Genomic DNA, 18,961 nt, shown 5'->3' with positions numbered 1-18,961 from the left:
TGAAGACACTGCAACTCGTCGCTACTGTGGCATTTCGTGCTATGACGATGACTATTGTCAGCCCTGTCAGCCACGTACTTCTCAAGCTTTTTCGATGTTTTCTTTACTTACTTACTTACTTGTGGGTCCTGTACACCTCCGGTGGTGCAAAGGGCCGACTTGAAAGATCTCCATCCTGAGCGTTGCCCGGCGATCGCTTTAACCTGTTGCCAGGTTAGATTTCGGTCGACTTCTTTTATTTCTTTATTGAGGCTTCACCGCCGTGAGCATCTGGGTCTGCCTCTACTGCGATGTCCTGCTGGGTTCCAGTCTTCCAGTCAGTCTACAGTCTTCCATGCTTGGTTACAGATTTCGTTTCCTCCCCTACGTAGAGCGTGGCCGACCCAGCCCCACTTCCGATCCCGAATTTCTGTTGCTATCGGCCTCTGGTGACAACGACGATGGAGCTCGTTGTTTGAGATCCAGTTGTTAGGCCACCAGGCCCGAATTATATACCGCAGGCATCTGTTAATGAACACCTGCAGCTGTTGAGTGTTCTCCACTGATACACACCATGTTTCACTAGCGTATAACAGCACAGATTTCACGTTAGAGTTGAAAATTCGTATTTTGGTGCGTTCACTTATCTGCCTGTTTTTCCAGATATTCCTTAAACTCGCAAAGGCAGCTCTTGCTTTCTTGATTCGTGCGCCTATTTCGATCTTGGTACCGCTGTCTGACGCCATTTGGCTATCATGATATTTGAAGCTTTCAACATTCTCCACTGGTTGCCCGGCTACTGTGAAACTGGAAGGAGTCACCGTGGTTCCATTCAACGATTTGGTTTTGTTGACGTTGATGACTAAACCTGCCGAAGAGGAGCACTCGGCAAGGTCGTTGAGCTTACTCTACATATCGAAGCGCCGTTGCGCGAGGAGTGCAACGTCATCAGCCAATTCGAAGTCGTTTAGGTGCTCCATGGTTATAGGCTGCCATGACAGCCCGCGGTTTGGTTCACGATCAATCGCATCTACCAGAATCTCATCGATTACGATGAGAAACAGTACCGGTGATAGAATACATCCTTGCCTCACACCAGCTACGACCCGGATAGGGTCGGACAGGACCCCGTTGTGCAGCACTCTACACGAAAAGGCCTCGTACTGTGCTTCGATAAGGTCGATGATTTTCTCAGGAACCCTCTTGCGTCTCAGGGCGCCCCACATATTCTCGTGATTGACCATCTTCACCCCGCGTAAGCGTCTTGAGATATCGTAGAGGAGGCGAATACTTCCTTGTTGCGGCGGCTCTCTCTCCTTCGTCGGCCAGAGAGTCTGCCCACGCTCGCTTGTCACGTCGACATGAGCGTTTTACTTCCTTCTCAATAGCCGCGTATCGTTGACGGGCTAAGACTTTAGCTCCTCTGGTTTTTGATCGCTCTATCGCGGCTTTGGCTTATCTTCGCTCCTCTATCTTCCTCCAGGTCTCATCAGTGATCCATTGTTTTCTCTGGGTGCGCAGCTCGCCCAGATTGTTCTCGCTGGTGGCGATGAAGGCTTTCTTGATGGCGGTCCATTGGTCTTCCACGCTGCCACCTTCAAAATATCTGCAACACGCGTCTCCTGTTCTTCAATGAAGGACCGTTTCACCGTGGCATCTTCCAGTCAGCGTGTGTTAAACCGTCGTCCAACTCTTTCCTCCTGCCGACGAATCCGCGCAATGCGCAGGCGTATTTCGGCGATGAGGAGGTGTTGATTAGACGCGATATCGGCACTACGTTTATTCCGTACATCAAGAAGGCTCCGTTTACATTTTCGGCTGATGCAGATGTGGTCGATTTGATTTTCTGTAAAGCCGTCACGGGAGACCCGCGTGACCTAGTGAACCGGTTGATGAGGGAAGAGCGATCCCCCGATCACCATGTCGTTATTACCACAAAATTCTGCGAACAGCTCTCCGTTTTCGCTCATTTCTCCGAGACCATGGCGTCCCATAATGCGCTTATGGTTCGAGTTGTCGGATCCGATCTTCGCATTGAAATCGCCCAAACATCTTGATATCATCTTGATATCACCCTACGGAATTCTATCTACGACAGCATTGAGTTGACTGTAGAAGTTCTCTTTGTCTTGCAGATCGGCAGCATCGGTTGGCGCATAACATTGGATTATATATGTTCCTATTCGTGTCCGTTGTTTCGCGCTAAGAGTCGTCGCCGTAAAATCAGTCCGTATTCTTTCATTATCGGATTCTCGAACAAATTGATGTTTCGGGAACAGTAGGTTGTTGGCCCAAGGATCCCTATCCACCGGGATGGGGCTGCCATCTTAGGTATAGCTTCCGGGGAATAGCATTTCATACTCAGCCGCTGGATGCCAGAACAGACGCTGTTGGAGCCGCACCTCCTTGGTGAACAGACGCTCGGTCAGTCGGGTCAAATTTGTTTAAAGTCCCACCCAACACCAGGACTAGGCTAGTGCGCTTTGAGCGGCACACGGTCGCTTTGATAGGGCCTGCTTGGGGACACATGGAGCTTTTTATAGGAGTTCAACTGAGCCTACTGTCGAACCCCACCACATCCTAGGCAGACCCCACAGGACGCGCCCTCTCACTCTAGCTGATGTCAGAAGGACAACAGTGCCCAGGCTGCACTACCAGCTAAGTACGCAACCCTTAGCTGGCGGTCAATTGTCATCGGAAGACCTGTGGAAGCGTGAGTATTGGAACTTGTGAGGACCAGAGCTATGTTAGGCGCCCCTTCCCGGATGTCAACTCACCATTTCGCAGCCCAGAATTTAAGATTCACAACTAGTATTCAAACTTGGGACATTTTTTGATCGGGAATTATTGAGTATAATTTTATTTATTTTCCCTCTTTTATTAGAAACAATCTTTTGAATATCAGGTTATACCTCAAACAGTCACAGCTTTTATTTGTTTCTACAGAACGCGTGCGGAATTGCAGTTTTCACCGAAAAGTGAAATATTATTGCTATTACTTACTTACCCTTTCCACGGAATGGAATCCCGTTAAATTACTCTGTGACAAATAGAATTGTATTAGCACTTTACAATATTCTTTTATCTTTAGCTTCTGTGACTTGGTTTTAATAAATACGATAGTATTATTTATTGGTTTAGAAGTTCTACAGACTACAATCCAATGGACCTGAAATTGTATTCCTCATGCTTTCTTACTTCATCGATTTTGATTGTTTGAATTCGATGATTCGAATAAATGATCAAAGTGTTTTTTTTCTATCTATTTTTTAATAGCTTCTTTTATCTTGAATAACTCGAACATTTTAAATGTTCAAACGTTTGTACTTAACCAACATAAAATGAATATAAAAATAATTTACATGAATATTCTTAGCAATTCGAATCTATACCCTAAGTGATTTGTGTAAATTGATTACATCCTTTAGCTGTATTGTATTAAAAATGGTAAATGAAGCATACAAAATTGATGAATAACGATCGTTTCAACTGACTGCAATAAAGATTCATATGTTATATATTGCAGAAATATTTTTCTTGAAAACATAGACAAAGAAATAAACAACAATCAGCATATGCTGTCTTATTGGACAGATATTAGGTTATTAAAATTTCTTGCAAGTTTCCCAATTCAACAATATTTGAACATAACAAAAAAGATCCAGAAGAAAATTGGATAGGGGGAATGACGGCTTTGGCAGGTTTTGTTCTATTATTGGCAGGGGGGTTTTTTATGACTGATTTTGCTCAAATTTGGCCCAAACATTCTTTGCATATCAAAGAATATTGTGGCCAAATTTCATAAAATTCGGTCGACAAAAACCCCCTGCCAATAATAGAACAAAACCTGCCAAAGCCGTCTGTTCCCCTAGTAATTCAGATCGTATTGTTAATTCCCTTTCAATTTTTGAAAACGAAATAAAATACAAATTTATCATCGCCTTCTAGATTGATTCGAACAAAATCTCTTGGTTTATAAAATCGACTTAAAAGCTTTGCAAAGACGATAGAACCCATAGAAAACTACGAAATTGTATAGCTCTGTGTTTCTCTTAGAATTCTAAGTTTTAGTCAAAACTCAAATGAACAATCGCTCACATTAATTGTTCATTAATTGAGCAATTAGACACCATAAAAAGATTTACTCGCATATAGGGGAACTGTTCCGATCTCCATCTCACTGTACTTATATCCATCTCATTGCTAAACAAAGAAATACGGCACCAAATTCATCATCTTTTTGTCAACATGCGTGCTCACTGCTGAAAAAAATCACAAAAATAATAAACAAACCACGGCACGGCAAATGCTGGGTAAAGCGTACCATTGGTACTTTGCGTACCTGAAGGAATAAAATAGACCCCATCTCGCGGTCCTTAGCCTCTTACCCAGCAACTCCTATCCCTACCTCCCCGCGGCGCTGGCCGGGATACGAGCAACCTTAGGGAAGATCGGATAATCAACCCCGGTGGGAACTATGGTCGTATGCTGACAGGGAAGGGGGGGTTCGCTCCTCTCCGGAGGTGCAAATCTTACTGAGCGTCTGTTTTCCATGTCAGGATCGGCTCACAACAGCGTCTGTTCTCCATGTTAGGGGCGGCTGATCATCGTCCGAGTGCCAGCGAGGGACTCTAAGTGAAACTGTGCACCATGGTCCACCGGAAATAAGGAGGAATGGTCCTTCGGAAATTTAGGGGGTTTGGTGTCAGGCCCTGCAAGCCAGCCAACAAAAAACTCACGCAACGAACAATCAACAAGAGAGTACGGACCGGAACCATCGGCGAAGACCACTGCGACGAAAAGGGACTAGCGATTGGAAACTCGGTTCGTGGAACTGCAAATCTCTCAACTTCATCGGGAGCACACGCATATTTGCCGATGTGCTCAAGGACCGTGGATTCAGCATCGTAGCGCTGCAGGAGGTTTGTTGGAAGGGATCAATGGTGCGAACGTTTAGAGGTAATCATACCATCTACCAGAGCTGCGGCAACACACACGAGCTGGGGACAGCTTTCATAGTGATGGGCGATATGCAAAGGTGCGTGATCGGGTGGTGGCCGATCAATGAAAGAATGTGCAGGTTGAGGATCAAAGGCCGGTTCTTCAACTTCAGCATAATCAACGTCCATAGCCCACACTCCGGAAACACTGATGATGATAAGGACGCATTCTACGCGCAGCTGGAACGTGAGTACGACAGCTGCCCAAGCCACGACGTCAAAATCATCATAGGAGATTTGAACGCTCAGGTTGGCCAAGAGGAAGAGTTTAGACCGATTATTGGAAACTTCAGCGCTCACCGGCTGACGAACGAAAATGGCCTACGACTAATTGATTTCGCCGCCTCCAAGAATATGGCCATTCGCAGCACCTACTTCCAACACAGCCTCCCGTATCGGTACACCTGGAGATCACCACTGCAGACAGAATCACAAATCGACCACGTTCTGATTGATGGACGGCACTTCTCCGACATTATCGACGTCAGGACATATCGTGGCGCTAACATCGACTCTGACCACTATCTGGTGATGGTAAAACTGTGCCCAAAACTATCCGTCATCAACAATGTTCGGTACCGACGACCGCCGCGGTACGACCTAGAGCGACTGAAGCAACTTGATGTCGCCACTGCATACGCGCAGCATCTCGACGCAGCGTTGCCGGAAGAGGGTGAGCTTGATGGGGCCCCTCTTGAGGACTGCTGGAATACAGTCAAAGCAGCCATTAACGACGCAGCGGAGAACAACGTCGGGTATATGGGACGAAGTCGACGGAACGATTGGTTCGACGAAGAGTGCAGACAGATTCTGGAGGAGAAGGACGCAGCGCGGGCGGTCGCGCTGCAGCAAGGTACCCGGCAGAACGTGGAACGTTATAGACGAAAGCGGAGACAGCAGACCTGCCTTTTCCAGAGAAGAAACGCCGCCTGGAAGAAGCGGAGTGCGAGGAGATGGAACAGCTGTGCCGTTCTCAAGATACACGCAAGTTCTATCAGAAGCTCAACGCATCCCGCAAAGGCTTCGTGCCGCGAGCCGAAATGTGCCGGGATAAGGATGGGAGCATCTTGACGGACGAACGTGTGGTGATCGAAAGGTGGAAGCAGCACTACGAGGAACATCTGGCGCTGAGAGTACAGGCAGTGAAAGTCAAGGCAGCGGAGGAGTTGACTACGTCAGTGCAGCTGACGATGGAAGCCAACCAGCCCCCACCTTGAGGGAAGTTAAGGATGCCATTCAACAGCTAAAGACCAATAAAGCAGCTGGTAAGGATGGTATCGGAGCTGAGCTCATGAAGATGGCCCCGGGAAAGCTGGCCACTTGTGTGCACAAACTGATAGTCAGAATCTGGGAAACCGAACAGCTACCGGAGGAGTGGAAGGAAGGGGTTATATGCCCCATCTACAAGAAAGGCGACAAACTGGAGTGTGAGAACTTTCGAGCGATCACCATCCTTAATGCCGCCTACAAAGTGATATCCCAGATCATCTTCCGTCGTCTGTCACCATTAGTGAACGAGTTCGTGGAAAGTTATCATGCCGGCTTCCTTGACGGCCGCTCGACAACGGACTAGATTTTTACTGCACAGCAAATCCTTCAAAAATGCCGTGAATACCAGGTCCCAACGCACCATCTGTTCGTTGATTTCAAGGCGGCATACGACAGTATAGACCGCGTAAAGCTATGGAAAATTATGGACGAGAACAGCTTCCCTGGGAAGCTTACCAGAGTGATCAAAGCAACGTGGATGGTGTGCAAAACTGAGTGAAGATTTCGGGCGAACACTCCAGTTCGTTCGAATCGCGCCGGGACTAAGACAAGGTGATGGACTTTCGTGCCTGTTGTTCAACATTGCGCTAGAAGGTGTCATGCGGAGAGCCGGGTGTAACAGCTGGGGTACGATTTTCAACAGATCCAGTCAATTTATTTGCTTCACGGATGACATGGACATTGTCGGCCGAACATTTGCAAGGGTGGCAGAACTGTACACCGCCTGAAACGTGAAGCAACAAAAGTTGGACTGGTGGTGAATGCGTCAAAAACAAAGTACATGCTTGTGGGCGGAACCGAGCGCGACAGGGCCCGCCTGGGAAGCAGTGTTACGATAGACGGGGATACCTTCGAGGTGGTCGAGGAATTCGTCTACCTCGGATCCTTGCTAGCGGCTGACAACAACGTTAGTCGTGAAATACGAAGGCGCATCATCTGTGGAAGTCGGGCCTACTACGGGCTCCAGAAGAAACTGCGGTCGAAAAAGATTCGCCACCGCACCAAATGTGTCATGTACAAGACGCTTATAAGACCGGTTGTCCTCTACGGACATGAAACATGGACAATTATCAAGGAGGACTTGCAACCACTCGGAGTATTCGAGAGACGGGTGCTTAGGACCATCTTTGGCGTTATGCAAGAAGACGGTGTGTGTCGGCGAAGAATGAACCACGAGCTCGCCCAACTCTACGGCGAACCCAGTATCCAGAAGGTAGCTAAAGCCGGAAGGGTACGATGGGCAGGACATGTTGCATGAATGCCAGACAGCAACCCTGCAAAGATGGTGGTCGCTTCCGATCCGGCAGGTACGAGACGGCGTGGAGCGCAGCGAGCGAGATGGGCAGACCAGGTGCAAAACGACTTGGCGAGCGTGGGGCGTATCAGAGGATGGAGAGATGCGGCCTCGAACCGTGTATTGTGGCGTCAAATTGTTGATTCAGTGTTATCTGTTTAGATGTAAACTAAATAAATGAATGAATGAATATACAAACCAAATTCCTTTCCATTGCTTTGTTTTTGATGGGATGGAAATAGGAGCTATGAGATGAAGTGGCGAACCGTTCCCCTACTAACCGTGATTGTATAATAATTGTATCTAATAATTGTTCGTGCTACATTGCCTACACAGAATAAGATCCGAAATGTGAGGTTCCGTTGAACTTTCTTGAAAACGTTGAAAATGGAAAGTTAGAAAAATTGTTTGAAGTACATTTTATGAATACAAATAATTATGGAAAATGTTATTATGTTTGAAACTGCCTTTCTTCTTTTAATCTCATCTTTTCAGAATTCAAAGATTTTATTTGACAATACTTGAACTCTTGAGCAATTCAAGATAAAGACTCAATACTATGAACGCACTTAATACAATTTGGCGTAAATAGGAGGGGGGGCTAGGGGGGCTTAGCCCTCCCTAGAAAAAAATAGCCCCCCTAGGATTTGAAAAAAATAGTTAGCAGTGATATCAATTTTTTACTATAGCATAAGGAATTACTGAAAAAGTTTGAAGACAAAAAAGTTATCTCCCACATTCAACTTATCATAATGAAATGAGTGGAAGACAAATGAGCTTGTTTCTGACATCTGAGAAAGATTCCTGTGTGGCAGTGAAATTGTACCTACTTCGTGTTAATTATGAAGAGGCAATATCTAATTGATTTGAAAGCATCGAAGTAAGCTTGATATGAATATTAACGGAGAGCCACCAAAATATTAATCAATGCAATCGTGGTGCTTCGCCAGCTATTTAAACCATTTCATTCCGTAAAAATTTCAATGAGGTTTGGAACATGCAACGTATAGATGCTGCGGCGGTTGAATTACCATAGAAAACGTGTAATAAGTCAAATTCGCTGAAATTTTGAATGGTCAACTATGAAATCTCGCTTAACTTTTCAAAAGGACCTAAGTAACATTTTTTTCATGAATTAATTTGAATAGCGCAATCAACATAACTACATGAAAGCTATTGATTGCGCTATTCAAATTAATTCATGAAAAAAATGTTACTTAGGTCCTTTTGAAAAGTTAAGCTAGAAATCACGGGCAAAGCAGTCAAAGACATGTGGTCAACCATCACGAACAGAAATGACAGTTTTCCAGCAGACTTCCGCTTGCCCAGCAGCATGACAATCTTCTAAATTCAAATCAGCATCCGAGAAGGATTCTCATCAAAATCCGAGAGGAATGCCCATCAGAATCCGAGAAGAATTCTCATTGAAATCTCTAAAGAATGCCTTTCAGAATCATCAGAGTATTCCAACTGGAATCCAGAAGAATTCACACTAGAATCCTTTCGGTATCGTTGAGGGATACCCTTGGGAATCTGTGGGGGATCGCCTTCATAATCCATGAAGGTTCTTCCACAGTCGTTCGAAGATTTGTTTCAGAATGGTTCGGAGATTCGCTTCGGAATTCCTTAACATTTTGTTTCAGAATAATTCGACGATTTACTTCAGAATCCCTTGATAATTGGCTTTGGAATCCCTCGACGATTTGCTTCGGAATCCTTCGATGATTTGCTTTGGAATCCCTCGAAGATTTGCTTCAACATCCCAGGAGAATTTTTTACGGAATCCCTGTATGATGGTTTCGGAGTCCCTTGACGATTTGCTTCGGGATCCCTTGACATATTGCTTCGGAATCCTTCAACGATTTGCTTCTACATCCTACATCTACATTTGCTACGAAATGCCTAGAATATTTACGTTGGAATTCCGGAGGATTTCTGATGAAATCTCTGGAACATTTCCGTTGAAACTCCTGGATCATTCTCGTTCAAATTCCTGTAATCTTCCTGTCGGGATTCCTTTAGGATGAAGGATATCTAGAAGGTTCTAATTGGAATCCCTGGAACACTCGAGTGCACTCCCATCTGACTCCCTGGAGAATCCCTGGTGAATTGCCTACATAATCCCTGGAGGTTTTCTTCGGTATGCTTGGGAGATTCCCGTCGAAATCTCTGGAGATTCCCATCAGAATCCCTGAAACATTCACATATTGTCAAATATTGTCCTTTGAGTGTGCGGGACAAAGTCGAGATCTACTACACTTAGACGCAGTAGCCATACACTATCAGTTTGAGTCGTTGTAGCAATCATCGGATGGTAAACAAACACACTTGTATACTGTGGGCTACAACAGAAAGCACGTGCTTGAAAAAGAAGAATATGGATGAGTGTGATTGATCCGCGATTACCTTAAGTGGCTAGATCGTAATTATCACATTACCACTGAGATAACTTAATGAGGTGGCCAAATGTTCGAGAATTTTTGAAAATGCAGACGTCTGGTCACATTATACTTGAAGGAACTTCCACAGCCACTGACACCATGTGAACAAATGCTGCCTCCAAATCCGCCATAGTTCGGCATTGCAATCACGTCTTCAATGGAAGCAAAGAAGGATGTAGAGCTCTGGATGAACTAAATTGGTGAGCATCCAGATCATTATTCTTTTTTCTCTCATTACTTCACCAAACTACGAATTCATAAAATATTTATATACATTCATTTATACGTTAAACGTATATAATAATAACGACATAATAATTGCGTTCATATATATACATTCATAATAATTACGTACAGGGCATCGTTTGTTGCTATTGCCACGGATATTGTGGGAGTCCTAGGTATCCGGTTCACGCTTTAGTTAGCAGCGGTGGCTCTTCTCGACCTTCTACTCCCTGAGTAGTTAGTACGAATAAGGGCGTTCTTGAGAAGTTTTGCTGTACCTATTATAATAACTAATCCAGCTTTTTACGCTAGCCATAAATCTGGAAAGGGGTGATTCAAACATGACAGCTGCTGTGAACTTTTTTTCTCTCAGCATCATAGTCACCTTTGAACTGAAGTTTGTTTTGCAATCTGTCAAGATGTTCGAAATGAACATAATGCATCGGTATTTGAATTAATAATAAACGTAATAATAATTCTACTTTTTAGATTTTCTGCAATCGAATTACACCTGGTGGGAAGCCGCAAGAACAAACTTATCGAGATGTAGCGTGCATTCTTCGTTATTCTTCAGTTTCATTCAAGTCAATCACCTGGACGCCTGAGGAATCATTTTTATTCTTACTTTACCATTGTTACGTCTCATTGATTCTTTGATAGTAGGTACACTCTGCTTGTTGGAGAACTTATAGCAGAAAATCCACTAGATTAAAATCTATAACTCCTACCGAGCCCTTGCTAGACTTCTGATCAAAAAAAAACTTACATCCATATTGGTCTTTCTTCGAATGATTCGTGTCGTTAGATTTAGATTAGGCAAATGAGTTGATGCTTTCAGCTGAATTGAATTAGCTTAACAAAAGATGAACGTGGTCAACTTTCTTTCAATTAAATTGTTTAGTCGTTCGTTTCAAGTTATACTTGCTCAATTTTCTTGAACTGTCTTATTCTCAGTCTAGTTTAGGCAAACTAATTGAGCAAGCCGTTTCACTTGAACGTAAATTGAACACCTTTGTTTAACTTATTTGAACAGAAGGCAAGTTGACCATATTTATCTTTGGTAAGCACGTCCTCCGCGTTTCGCTGGACGGAAACCGGTAATCAGCTTTAACTTTGGTACTTTGGTTAGGTGCTTTAACTTAGGTGCTGGACGGGATCATATACTACATTCACAGAAAACCGTTGAACATCGTACTCGGAAGATTTAGATTAACCAAGCATGGCTGTGGTCCCGTTTACGTAAGAAAACATCTAGATGAATTCTATCATTAAGAGAATATTCCTCGTTTTTTCGAACTCCGGAACCTAGAAAATCGTCTCTGTGCAATTTGAATATGAGTCAGCTCTCCATTTTCAGTAATTGATGCCGGATCTAAAGATAAGTGGCATTTTCAGAAAATAACCGCTTGGAGGAATCACACCCACTGGCCATCTATGAAACCCGCGAAGCCAGTGACATCGAACGATGAACAGTAGTCAAAGTACATCGAGTTAGGTGGTATATAGTAGATTGATACATCTTGCTGGAACGGAGGAACTCTAACCACAGACGGTTTGCTGGAAATAGCGGATGGAAACAGTGCATGTTTCAATATTTCAAGCGCACTTCTATTGACCGTCATAGAACCAAAAAATCAATCATTTTCTTATCCTGGTACATAAAATGAATGGTATCGTCTCTCCAGGCGTGTTTAATAATACGGTCAACCGTCAGCAGTTCTTGAATTACCTAAAACAAAGAAAATTTGAAAAAAAAACTTAAAAAATGAAATAGATTGTAAAAACATTAGGTAAATATGCTGATGTTTCCATCGTTTCCATGCGTAATCAACATTTTTCAACATACCAAAGTATACTTCGATCGAATTACTAAAATTATAACAGCATTTATAGTGGACACCTCAAACGTCAAAAGGGGTGATTCAAAATTTATAGCATGACCTGCGTAAAAAGCTGGATACATCCCATTCCCTACAGTTTCTGAAGAAACCTTTCTTGCTTCAGAAGTGAATTCTTTTTGTAGTAACAAAAAGGGCACTATTACAGATCATGAGATCTGATAAAATTCTTCGTAGTACTACTTGATCAACGCCCCCAGCTGGGTGAGGGATAGAGGATGCCGCACACACACGTATACCATCTGAAAATAAAGTTGTTTGCTCCCAGAAGCTACTGTAAAATTTTTAGCTAGATCCGTCAAGTCTAGGTGGATGCTCAACGAGCATGATGTTTATATGGGAAAAATCGACTAAATATATGGGAAAATGAATACTTTCCACTTTTTACCTCTAGGAGGCACTGTAGTCATTGATGTACGATACGGAAAAAGTCTGAATCACATATTTGGAAGCTTATCTCAATTTTTTGTCTATTTCCCAAAAATGTATCTATTATACAGTTCGGATTTTTTTCGTATCATACATCAATTAGATTTTAATTACATTTTGTCAGTAGAATTTATTATAAGCTTTTTAATAAATTTTAATTTTAGCTCTGTTTGTAGCTTATCTTCGTACCCTCTTCGTCCACGCACAATGGCCAAGTTTGTTGCACCATGTTCATTTAATGAAGATTATATAGCTGCGGAGCAGCAAAAATATAATGAAAAGTTGACAGTTGATAGTTGTCTGTTGCTATTTTTTATTGAAATTGAGGTCTCAAAAATATATTGTGCGCTAAATAAAATAAAATAAAATAAAATAACTTGTTGGTTGATCCTCCTCATGCTTGTTAATTATGCACTGTTTCATATAATCCTAACATTTTACCGTAAATCTTTTCTGTTGTCCACCTTGCAAAGCTTTCAATTTTCACCGAAGCGCAATACATTTGCCCACTACTGTATTTCTCACATACTTCCAAACTGGATTTCCCACCAGTGCAGGAAAACATGCTCACCACCACAGTGAGACACTCTCTGATTCTCCACTTAGCCACAAGGCATCCGCCGCTCTCGCATCTGCACAGCACATCGCCTGTATTTAGGCACCCGTCTGGACAGCACTGCTCTCAGTTTTTCGTGACACATCCCGTCGGAAGGAAACAGCGGAAAAGTCATCTCTCCAAAGCGTGCACAGAGGCACACATCAATCCAAAGGGGTGTCCCACCCACCCAGTGCGCCCCCAAGGTGATGTTCATATTCCTTTGATCTCAGGCGTTGCCATAGTGCTACCACCCTACTAGAGGGAAAACCAACTTCGTGGGTGCTAGTGAGTCTACTTTAGCCAGAATTAATTTATAAATTATAGAATGACTCTGTAAATTGAATGTGTTCTATTCGTCGTGCGTGTGATGCCAGGTCGTCATGTAATTGAGCATCATCATCAGCATCACCGAGGATACCTCTATTCGTGTGCCAATCTCAAGGCCAAGCAGCAGCAAACACGTAAAATGTGTCCCCATTCGGTACGAAGCAATGCGTAAAAATGGAAGCAAAAGGCAAAAAATTAATGATTCGAAGAAAACAGCCTTCAGGTTGACTATCTGTGTTCGTACGGCGGTAGCGATGGCAGTGCAGTGGTGAAAACTGCAGCAGTCAAGTGCTTATCCGCGGATCAAATTACTGCAACTCCTAATTTTCTCGCACGTAGTCACTGTTGCAGGGTGTTTGGGTCTAGCGTGCGTGTTTACTATAGCCCGCTGTGTAGTACATTTGTAGAACATATTTCTATAGTAGAAGTGAAAATTCTTCATCGAGAACCTTAACTTTCGGAAGGACGAAAATTCATCGCAGCTGGTACGAACGGTGGCGCTGAGAAAAACTGATTGAACTGATATACATAGCTGGATGAAATTATTAACAGGTAATTTGTGTATATCTATTATGTCTGATTCTGTCATTTGATTCCTTTATACCGCCATCGGGGATACACTGGGTCAGAAGGTGAGATTGGATCCAAAGAGTAAAAATCTGTTTCATTTACTTAGAATGCTGGTAAAAGACTGAAGTATACGAAAACTGAATTATATTATACTCATTGATTCGGTTATAACTATCTATCCTTAGGATATCCACTACACCCATTGTTCCGTCGATGATGATGCTGATTTATGCCAGTTGAGTTAACACTAGATACATGTAGTTAAAACTGTAACTTCATGGAGAAGGCCGAGAATACATGCCGAAACGTTGGGAATTAAAAAAAAAATCTTTCAAAAGTAGGCTTCCGAGCCTTTTGAAAGGAGGCTTCCGAGCCTCTTGAAAGAAAGCTTAGGAGCTAGGAAGGATGCTTCCAAACCTCTAGCAACAAAGCTACTGAGTTTTTCGGAAACAGCCTTCATGCCTCCCAAATGGAGGCTTCCGAACTTTTAGATTGTAGATTTTAGTCACCCGACGTTTTGTCCTTTTGATCTTTTGTCCTACAGCCTTTCATTTACTGTGCTGGTTGTTGTGGGCAGGATTTAATTGATTTACTGATCACCATGCATATGTACAATACAAAGTTGTGGAATAAAGAATTACACAATTATCAAAACTTTATCAATAAATTTTTTATTGGTATTGTAATACATCCGCCATTAAACATTTTTTTTCCGAGGTACCCCATGGGGCTAGCGATTGTACTAGCGAACCGCTGACTTATTTGGAAGGCTCATTTGCCGTGCAGCGTTACGGAGCCGGAATCATGTTTTTAATACAGCTGGGTGAACGACGATTACAGTCTAACATCAGTAACATTCAAAAACGGTGAACAAGGGACATGTATTCGAGATCACGACCCGCCAACACTTCCCTTAGAGTAGAGTGGGGCAAGAGTACGCACTTAGTTTTCAATCGATCATGTGGCCCTTATGAAGCAAGCTTCTGCATATCAAATCAGTGTCGATGATTCATATACTCTTCCTTTATGTTACCCAGTGGAAAAAATATTGAAATTATTGAGATTCGTTTTAGTAGAACCCTTATTGCAAGACAAGTGAAAAACGCACTCTTACCCCACCAGTGGGGTAAAAGTGCGCATCGGGTGGGGTAAGAGTACGCATTTATCCAATCATGTGCTTTAAGTATATATTAACACAAATAAGAGTTAATAACATTTAATTGATGTTTAATGAGCATATATTAGGGAATGTTTAAAGATTACGTAACTCTTAAAGGGGGAGGGGATCATAAAAATGTGCACTTTCATACGAAAAACCATTGTTTTTTATATATACAAAAAACTACAGAGGTAAAAATATATATCAGGTTTCGCGTGGCGAATACAAAGGCATTTTCCTTAAAGAAAGTCCACCAAACACGTAACATAAAATTTGGCTATTTCATCACCCCTCCCCCTATCTTACACTTTTTGTATGAATCCTCTAAAAATTGTATGGATCGTCATACATCTCGCAACCCCTCCCAGCTAAACGTTGCGTAATTTATGAATGTTTCTTTTGATTAAATGAAATTATCATTTTGATGAAATTGTGTTTTCGTACTATGTTTAGTTGTACAACAAGTCATAATACAATTTCATTATTTTGCTTCAGTGCTTTGTTCGCTAAGTCCTTTCTAACATCGAATTACTTCAACTTATCCTAAAAATTTGTGATAATTTCGAATTCTGTCCCTTTTTTCTTAGTTGTGGATCTTTACGCTTTGGAAGAAGTCTTATTTCGGCCGGAGATACGGGTTTGACATCATAACTTGAAGATTCATATGCGTATTCTTGCCCCACCGGTTCCTGCGTACTTTTACCCCACAGTCCCAGTTATTCAAATCGTTTACAATTACACATGATAATAGTTGGCCAGAATACCTGTTAAACTGATGCAGTGCTGCTAGTTTATCTTTTTTCATTACTTCAAAAAATCGAAAACGTACTCTTACCCCACGCGCACTCTTGCCCCACTCTACTCTATAGGTTTTGGCTGCTTTCCACGGACCCTGAGATATTCGATAAGCGCAGATCTGAGGCCACGATGCTCATCGCACGCCCACACGACATGCTCAAAGTCCTGATAATCTGCGCCGCATACACAGAGATTGCCTTCTGAAAAAATTAGCAACCCTATAACCAGAGACCGGCGGAGTGAAAAACTGTCGAAATGGCAACGTATGAAAATGCATGAAATCGAGAAAATGATACTGGCAGCACTTGAACTTTTTGCTTGCTTCTTATGGATGCAAAAAGTAAACAAGTCGAAATGGAACCGCTTTTGACGGTTCGATTGGAAACAAGATGGCGTCTTCGCCGATCTCTTATTGTAGTATTTCTAGAAAAAATGACACCTAGTGAAGAAAGACGTAAGTCCTACGTCAAATTTATTTATTTATTTATTCAGACTAAGGCCGAAGTGGCCTGTGCGGTATATAAGAGTCTTCTCCATTCGGCTCGGTCCATGGAATGAAGTACCAAATTTAATTTTTTGAATCATGGCCATCTACCTATTTCACCATTTGTTCATTTTGGTTGCTAGCTGTTCGAGGTTTCCTGGCGAACTAATGAGAAAAAAAAACATCGAAACTGATTTGCCGAGCGTATCCTTCTATAGCGCCCATCTTAGACAGAGAATCCGCTTTCTCATTTTCGGGGATCGAGCAATGAGAAGGGACCCAAGCCATGGTGATTGTGTAAGGCCGTTTTGATAAAGCACTCAAAGCTTTCCGTAACCTATTCAGAAGATACGTTGAATGCATAGCCGGTTTCATTGAACGAAAAGCCTCCATAGAACTTAGACTGTCGGTAAAGATGAGAAAATGGTCAGGAAGCAAGGATGCGATTTGCTCGAGAGAATAGTGTATAGCTGCGAGTTCAGCAGTATACACGGAGCTAGGCTCTTTGAGCGCTATGAAACACGTTGAAAACATCGAAACCAGTGGAGTCATCCTATTTTGACCCATCCGTAAGAAAGCTTCACTCCTCACGATCCTCCGGGCGAAGGAAATCTGGTATTCCATGAACCTCCTGCTTCAGATCAAAAGTAACAGAGGAACTGTAGGCGTCGAGTTTGAGGGTTTTGTTTGAGCGATTGCTGCAGTACGTACCAGACGTTGGCACGTGGAACGAACGGAACCAACCCCGAGGCGTATGTGTTGGCCTTCTTACCAACCGCACACAGCAAATGAATGGCTGCGCTGGCGGCGATGATCCGATCGACGTCTGCTGCTGACTAGGACTTACTCTGAACAAAACCAAACGCACCACGGAAGACAGGAGGTTCAGGGGGCAGCGATGCAGCCCAATTCGACAGATGCGCACGATGACACTGGTTTTGCACACACGTGAAAACACGCGAAAACTTATTTCACGGATCAATTGCTTTGCAACTAATCAGTTCGAGCTCCGCTAACTAGTTGAAGTTAGGCTTTCGTCACTGACACTTTCGCACGAAAAAAAAACAACACGAAGAAAAAAACAAACAAGAACCCGGAGGTACAAGACTGACGTCTGTCTCGCACGGTAGCTCGACATAGATTGAATCATCACTTGTACAAGCCATTGCAGGCCTTTATGGTTTGTGAACGCAGTGGTTCTACGCCCCAACGAAAAAAAGTTCGCAGCCACATTTGAATGGACATTGCTCGACACAAACTCCTCCTTAGTTGTTGTGCGTCTGTTAGATATCTTGGAGGACCTTTGACATCTTTTTTCCATGGAACTGACAATAAGAACATTGCAACAGACATGATTGATCTGGGGGATACTTTGAACTGATTTCGAGAACGTTTTGGAGTACCATGAACACCTCGCATTCAAAAAATATTCAGCTTACAGTATGTGCATATGGCTTTTGGACCGGATTGGGTATATGCCAAAGATAAGAATATTGCAAAAGCCTCGGTTGATCTGCTAGATAAGTTGGGCAGAACTTGAGAACGTTTTGGAGTACCTTAAACATCTCGTATTCAAGAACATTCCGACGCGTTTCTCGCGTTCTCAAAGCGTTTTCCGATGAAAACAAATCCTATCCTATCCTGTGCGCGTGCGAGATGACTAAACATCAGCAAGCCTTATAATATATGGATATATATATATGGATGATGTGTTTAGCGTTACGGTTATGCCATCTTTTGGGTACTGCATGCTGAGTCTCACGAATGAGTGCTTTTCTTAGTTGTTAGTCTCTTTCGATATTATTTAATTTTTCGTCAAAAACGGTTAAGGTACGTCATTCGATTATTGTCAATTATTGTTAACCTCCAGGCTTTTTTTATTTATTTTTTTACAATGAGTAATGCATCATGCACTGACCCAGCACACGCGTAAATAGTAGTTGCCACTCGCTCTTAAATCTTATTTGGCTGCTCACCCTAACATTCCACTGGCATGCCTGGAGGTATCTATAGCATTATGTAGCGACCGATCAGCCATACTACGCTACCTCACTATTGCCTCAGCATACGCAGTTCACACTCAAATTTCTGTCGTGCTTCGAGGTGACAATAGACGCACTACGACACTCCTGCCTCAACATAAGCAGATCTGCTGAAGCAGCACACCCACTACCCTACCGAAGTAGGGATACGGTCACTTTGATAGGACCTGCTTGCGGACACATGTAGCTTTTTGTAGAGGTTTAACAGAGCCCACTGCCAAACCCTACCACGTCCTAGCAGGCCCCCTAACTCGCAGTGGCCGCTGGGAGGGGTCGTATAGCCCTTGGACATACGTAGTCCCTGCCGCCCTATCCTCCCGGCCTTGAAGATCCGCCGTCGCTCTATTCCGTATTCATCTGTTCTAGTACGTCGCAGCCTTCTTTAAGCTTTTGGAGTATTTGTACGAAGGTCTGCAAACGTGTTATTCTACGCTCGTTTCGACTGTCT

The 18,961-nt window shown here is 43.1% G+C and overlaps 1 protein-coding gene across 1 annotated transcript in view; it reads left to right on the top strand.

Annotated features, from left to right (window-relative positions):
- Positions 1–13,245: 13,245 nt before the first annotated feature.
- LOC134202647 (uncharacterized) overlaps positions 13,246–18,961 on the top strand; it is a 78,755-nt gene continuing 73,039 nt past the window's right edge. Inside the window, exon 1 of the mRNA XM_062677664.1 lies at positions 13,246–14,012. The gene's annotated coding sequence lies outside the window, so the exon portion shown is untranslated. The remainder of the gene's footprint in view (positions 14,013–18,961) is intronic.

The sequence above is a fragment of the Armigeres subalbatus genome, unplaced genomic scaffold (assembly GCF_024139115.2).
Source record: "Armigeres subalbatus isolate Guangzhou_Male unplaced genomic scaffold, GZ_Asu_2 Contig1310, whole genome shotgun sequence".
NCBI lineage: Eukaryota > Metazoa > Arthropoda > Insecta > Diptera > Culicidae > Armigeres > Armigeres subalbatus.
Note: the sequence above shows the minus strand (reverse complement) of the source record. Positions and strands in the feature narration are given on the sequence as shown.